The sequence below is a fragment of the Thermobia domestica genome, chromosome 3 (genome assembly GCF_964235325.1).
Source record: "Thermobia domestica chromosome 3, izTheDome1.hap1.1, whole genome shotgun sequence".
NCBI classification, from domain to species: domain Eukaryota; kingdom Metazoa; phylum Arthropoda; class Insecta; order Zygentoma; family Lepismatidae; genus Thermobia; species Thermobia domestica.
In genome coordinates, this window is record NC_137456.1 from 59,048,162 (window position 1) to 59,055,536 (window position 7,375).

General features: G+C 37.0%; 1 pseudogene; it reads right to left on the minus strand.

Moving 5' to 3' along the window:
- Positions 1-1,721: 1,721 nt before the first annotated feature.
- LOC145680413 (serine/threonine-protein phosphatase PP1-gamma catalytic subunit B pseudogene) lies at positions 1,722-3,017 on the minus strand (annotated as a pseudogene).
- Between the last annotated feature and the right edge of the window lie 4,358 nt (positions 3,018-7,375).

The window sequence follows — 7,375 nt, forward strand, 5'->3', positions numbered from 1 at the left end:
AAATACTTTAACAAACAGTCCACATTAGGCTTTGGTTTACCCAGTAGAAATTGAGTCTATGATAATCTTCAACAGTAGTTTCCATTATGTGCTATTGATGTGAGTAGTGCACTATGGGATGGAAATAAACTGGATTGTTCAATTACTGTTCTACAAAATACTCTGTACGATCTTCCTCTGCTGTAGACGGGTCTAGTAACAGTTGCCGATTCTTTCTATATTTTTTCTAATGTATTTCTTATCATGGCTTCATTCTTATGTATCTCCTTTATAACTTTTATAAATTTTTAGAATATTCGTTTCTAGTACGTTTCTTCATGATACAAATGTTCAATTACTTTAATCGCTGCTATATCAGGTTTACATGCGTACGTTAATCATTTCCTAGTTGTTGATGGTCAGTCATTTTTCTTTACAATTTTTTTCTCTTCTCTTTTAAACAAACTCAGACTATATTTCCGTTTTGAAAGTTCCTTTTTTTTATTATTCTATCAATTCTGACTTATTAATCTAATATAAATAAAATAAAGAATTTTGTCTGTTTGTGTGCAGCCTGGGGGCCAGACGAGTGTTACCAAATTTGGGTCATGCGTAAATTGGTCAAAACCCCAGACCAAGACGAAACTTTTTTTTTTTTTAATTTCGAACTAGGGGGTCTCAGGGGGGACGTTTATCGGAACATGTAAAAGTAGTAGAAAATGATCAATATTAGTGTCGAATTCATAATTTCCACCGTCGCTGAGATCAATGGTGAAACTCTGATAGCATTAACTTCCAAAGCCATCCCATTCGGGTGTCACCGGGGGTGGGGGATACCGTGACATGTAAAAATAATCCAAAATGACCGGTATTAGTGTCAAATCCATAATTTTCATGGTCACTGAGATGAATGGTGATACTCTTACAGGCGTTGACTTCCAAAATCAACCCCCTTGCGAAGAATGAGTATTTCAGCTAGTGTTATATAATATTGCTAGCATACAGTATCTGATTTATTCATATCAATGGCTAATCTGAGTAACAAAAAATGTAAGCTATTGTTTATATATTTTTGGAAGTTTGTAGTAAACTCATTATATGACTATAATAGTCTGGATTCTGGCTGTCCCCTCCCCAGTGTTTACCTTCTAGATCCGCCACTGATTAATATTAATCATGTTCTCTAATATTTCTGTAAATTATCTTATATTTATGTGTATGAAAAAGAACTTTGCTTTTTTTTAACATATTGCACGCTGTGTACTAAGGAAGAGTTTCGATCAGTACTTCAAATGACCCAAGAACATAAGTTCTGCCGTTGTACCACAAGCCCCAGTATCCCAAACGTCCTGGCACGGTGTGGTTATGGTAACAGATTGTGACTGAGATTACTTTTTCTGCAGGGATTAAGATCAGTTTGGCCTATTTATTATATATATACCAAGACTTGACTCATTTTTGCAAGTTTTGATTAGTTAAAAAAAAAAATGACTTGCAACAACGATTTTGTGTTATATGTTTGATGTATGATATGTGCAATTGTACAGTCTACCATTCTTATTTTACAAAGAACTTGTGACTTTTCTTTCGTTGAGTCAAACTAAAATTTTGCGTATGATTCTTGCAGAATACTCAAGCATGGTGTCAGGAAATGAACCTAACACCTATTAAAGCGCATGACAGATTAAAATATAGGAAAGAACAAATATCCATAAATAACTAAGAACGCTCCACTTATTTTTTTACAATCAGTTTTATGCTTCAATTAAGCCTAACTTGACCAAATAGAGTGTGAACATTCTAAAACATTAAATAACATATAACCATGTGTTCTTTTTACATTATATTAATCACTTTTTCAAACCATATCCTCCTGGAGGGGGAGATGTTCGGCGACCACCCCTGGCTCCAAACGCTGACTTTCTCTTTTCCGGAGGCCTTAAAATTTGAAACGAACACATCAACGTCATATCAACAGTCATCATAGCTCCAGCGTTATCAAATTCTCCACAATAATTGGGTGCTGAAAATAACGTCACTAGTTGACGATTGGCAAAAAACTCGTAGCCATCTTCCACTACTTGATGTGCGCGACATATTAAATCAAAATCATGTTTGTGCAGGAATTTGTGAACTACATCAGCACCAAAGGTGAAGGACACACCACGGTCATTCTCTCCCCACCCTACTATATCTCTGTCAGGATCAGACCAGAGGATATCACACAAGAGACCTTGATCAGGCACATCCGTTGGTCTTTGGATATTCCTAATTTGATCCATTTTCTGAAGATCAGGACTCAATCCTCCGTGACAGCAGAATATCTTATCGTCAATAATGGCTGCAATAGGAAGACAGTTAAAACAATCTGTAAAAGTTTTCCATAGTCGAACATTGAATCTTCGTTTGCACTCGTCGTAGAAGCCGTATATTTTGTTGATGCTGGCACACTCATGGTTTCCTCGCAATAAGAAGAAATTCTCCGGGTACTTTATCTTGTATGCTAATAGTAAACAGATGGTCTCTAACGACTGCTTGCCACGGTCCACATAATCGCCCAGGAACAAGTAGTTAGCATCGGGTGGGAAACCGCCATATTCGAACAACCTTAACAAGTCCGTGTACTGTCCGTGAATATCGCCACATATCTTCAACGGCGCTGCCAGTTCTAAGAGCATTGGCTGCTTCATGAAGATTTCCTTGGACTTGAAGCATAATCCTCTAATCTCGTTTTCAGACATGTTGACTATTTTGGGTGATTTAGCGCCACGAACCTCCAACAAACGTGCTATAAGACTATCAACATTTAGTTTATCTATATCCATTAATGACGATTGTTGTTGATAACATCAGGAAGATGACACCTTTTCATTGTAAGAAACGTCATAGAAAAAAAACTCAGGTAATTTCAAAAGAATGCAACTCAATACGACGACAGGGAGATGCAGAAACTTTGTGTTGCCAAAACTTTTATAAAATCATAGACGGATTAATTATTTACTGTAAATATAGGGAGGGCTTGGTTTGAGTTGCCCAGGTTTCTACATTAATAACAATGGAATGTATACAAATGCTTGATTTATTGCATAAGAGTTGCAATAATTGTTCAGAAAGTAATATTATTCGCACGTATTTCCCTTTCATGGTTTTTGATCTAAGGTTCAATCCCTGGTCGGGGGTAAAACGCTCAATGACTCGGACAAAAACAGAATAGTGGGGTCCGGCATATTGCTTAGGACAGTCATTTCCTACTGCTCAATGTATGACGTAGAAGCAGATTTCTTTTACAATCCGAGAAGAAGCAGGCTTTTTACTTGAATCATTTTGGACTTATATCCACGTTACCCTAGCCAGAGATTGTTTTGCAGACCCAGCGTCACTTGAATAGATCCAGTAACCCAAACAAACGTAGCTAGCTTATTCGGACGGACCCGATGGTCCAGAAGGGTCCGAAATGCCGTCTTTATACAGCATTTTATTGGATTAATGACGTCCATTATTCTAACTCGAATATTCACATGTTCGATTCTCGGTGTGACATTTCGTAATATATCAAGTCTTCACTACCCAATGCCATAAGCGTCGGTGGCCCAACGATGGGCAACTAGCGACATATTGCCAAAAATTGGCGGCCTCGCAGCGACGATCTGCGATGGCCCCACTTTCGTTTTGAAAATTGTATCACCAGCGGCAGAGACGCGACGAAACGCCAATTAACCACAAAATAACTCCCTCCAAAATATGTTAAATCGCCTATATGCGTGATTTGTTTACATTAAGGTGAGACTAAAAAATATTAAAATAAAGTATCAAGGGGTGGGCGCGAATTATCAATCTTAAGATTAAGGTGCGTGTTCTTACCGACTTCGGAGCGATGAAGAAAATGTCGCTTGTAGGCGGAAAAATTGTTGAGGTCTTTTTAATTTGGTCAATCAGAGTGCTCCTTTAACCGTATATAATCGACGATAACCGTTTGGGTAAAATGCGTTGTACGCGCGTCTATTTACTTTATTTCACAGTTCTCCCATATTCACTTTCTAATGATCGGCGACAGTTGCCACCTAAATTCATACAATTATACGCACTCATCTCAAGATTTTTCACTTCATATTGTAGAGGCAGGGGTTACTCTTGACCCCCGAAGCTCACTTTAGGTGCAATTCGTCAGTAAAAAGTTAATATAAAATGATAACCACATGCACATGACTGGCGATAGTTCCTGTTGGTCCCTTCGTGATTCACCGCGACGAATCGAAGGAGCGCGGACCAAAATGAAGTCCTTGCTGCTACGCGATGGTAGCTTCAAAAACCCAACTCTTGATATCTGTTTCGACTCGACAAAACCTTGCCACAAGTGGCACACTAGCAGCAAATCTTCGACGTGTCGCTATATCGACGATCGACATTTACAGGCAAGTGGGCCATTAGGTGTTGGCGACGTTTATGGCATTAGTTAACTCAAATATAATTTTACTTTTATTCGTCTTCTTACACTAAATGCATCGATTTTGGACACTCACTACTCAAAAAGATTTAACAAAACACTCTTTAAACTCACGTCAGTGATACAGTCATGAACATAAATAAGTAGAGGTAAGAGTTTATTTCTTATGACTCCAACTTCTACTTGTTCTACACGACAAGATTTACGGACTTGCTTGATTAAATTTTGACGATCCTTTATAAGAAAATCATATAACTTATCTTTTCTGGGATTCTTATGCTTTTATACTCTTATAGGCCTTATAGATATCTCTCAGTGCAATGTTTTGACTGAGAGATACACATCACAGAGAAAGACAATTACAGATTTAGTGAGAAGAGAGGGCAGAATCGTGTTTGCTAGAATTATATTTAAAACTGAAATGAACGTTAATTAAAAATTAGTTTAACGTCCCACGTTGAAGCCCTTCAGGTTAATGGAGATTGATGACTAATAAAAGTAAATACTAGTTGAAGTAAAATTATAGTGATCTCCACACGGGAATCGAACTCAGGATCTGTATGAATCAAAGGCGCACGCGCTAGCCTTTAGACCAGCAAGCACAGTCAGAGCTACATTAACAGTGTCATACAAATTTTCCATATCTATGACGATGTTTCGATGTCTTCAGGTCTGTTCGAGTAATACCAAGTTAAGAGTTTGAATGCTTCCACGTCACAGAATTTGTAACCAATTTTATCATTGCTTCCCAATACCAAGTATAATACAACGTTTGTTCCAACTTCAACGGGTGAGAAAACTAACTTGGTCCAATACATTTTTCTAAATACTGAGATCAATTCCCGGCAGGAGCACATGTGGTTCAGATTCCACTTTACGTTGTAGGTCCATGTTTCATATAGCCTCACTGCTGAACGGCACGCTAAACTCAAATCAACTACAACTAATAACATATATTCTAGAAAGAGCTTTGCAGTCTACTGTCTCCATAACAAAATTTTGTTCGTATCAAATAGAACAAACATGTATGTATAGGGAAAAAAAAAAAACGGGGAAATGGCGGTCACTACAGTTTTTTCAAATATGGTTCGGTATGGAGGCTTCATGATAGATGCTACACTTTCTCACTAGGCAGACTAACTTACATTAGTTTGTGCACCATTTCTTTGTTGACGCGTGAAGAAGTAGGAGCTAAATGTCTATTTTCATTAGTTTCTTATCAGTCGCGCCCGAAGAAAATTTTCTAGGAAGGGGCCCATCTCCATGGTTGCTATATTATGTCTGATATATCAGGTATTTAATATACGTGGTTTGCTATATTACGTATACACTTTCGTGAGCCAGAGAAGGTGCCCGGGCCCCACCCTGCCCTCTCCTTCGGGCGCCAATGTTTCTTATAATTTCCGAAAGGAATTGGAGGCTGAGATAAGTATAATTTATATACGTAAATTCAGAACTTGTGCCAAGGTTAAATTTCTATTATAATCTCCGATAAATTTTATGTAAATGTTATTTTGTTGCAATATTTGTTTCTAGGTAAAGACGTGTAACATTTCGACCATATCGTTTGAGGCAATGGTACTCAACTGGCCGGTCTTTCCCACACATAATTGGCATTCCCCATGTTGTAGAGGAAGTTTACCAAAGAGTACGCACTTAATATTCATCTTCAAATAGCTCCGAAAGTAATGAAGCAAAAATTATATAAATTGTACAAAATTTTAATTGAAGTTTAGGCTACATTGTGAGAAATAGAAAAGTTTACTACTAGATGTAGAAATGGAGATATACGTTAAAAAGTTAAAAAAACTCAAATGCGTACTCTTAAGGACCAGTGTCCCAAAGAGTGCGTTTTGCGGTCCCTAAGAGGGCGCACTCAACACCTATCATACTTGAAACCTAAACCCCTTCGTAAGACGAACACTGCTCATGTCACCATCGTTTACAATTAATGCACTGAATCCAGTCTTCGTCAATTGGTTCTTCATTCAATTCGTGACACACTGCGCATAAAGTTTTGGTTAATCTCAGCTGCAGTATTCTCTGTTGAAGTGGATGATTCATCGAGCTGATCAAAGAGTTTTTCTCTTTGACTTAACATTTCCTTTGACTCGTTTGTTCTGAAGAAAATTGTGAAATGGAGAAATAGTAAAAATTTCAGATCGACGTTTGATACGTGCAATTTGTCGCATTTTTTTTTTCGGAAGAGTAATGATGTATTTTGGATGAACAGACGTGCTTGAAGTTGCGGTTTCTGTAGGTCTAAGACGTTTTCCTTTCTCCATGGTGTAATAAAATTATAAGACTTGAGTTTGAAAACAAACAAACATTTTTCTGAAAAATATTGTTGTTATCTAACGATGAAAAAATAAAAAAAATATTTTAAACTTTAATTTACCCTAAGGTTTGCTTTCAACTGTTCGTAATTTTTTCCAAAATGTTAATTATTACTAATAAACACTATATTATTTAACTACAGGTGATTCTAAAGTATTTTGCTTTTGCTTCCAACAATTTCTTGATTACACGTCCATGTGGTTTTAAAAATTATATTATAAACATACACGACATTTAAAATATTACAGAAAATCTTCGTTCAGTTTCACTCAAAAATTATGATTTTTAGGAGTAAAATTAATGATGTTTTTTTTAAAATTCATAGTTCGTGGTTTCATTACATTATCCTACCAGCTGGAAAAAATCCTGAACAATATCTTTAGTGTTTGTCTTTTTTTTTATTCTTAGTTCGTGGTTTCATTACAATCGTACGGTAATCGAAGCCATGTTTAGTTCAGCATCTTCTTCCAGAACACTTCCAGAATCTTCATATGATCATTTCCTCACTTCTTAGGACGATGTCATCATACCATGAAAGGCAATGGCAAACTACCATGGACCAAAGGCCTGCCTTCGGGCAGAACACCACATCACCACCATCATCATCATTGTAAT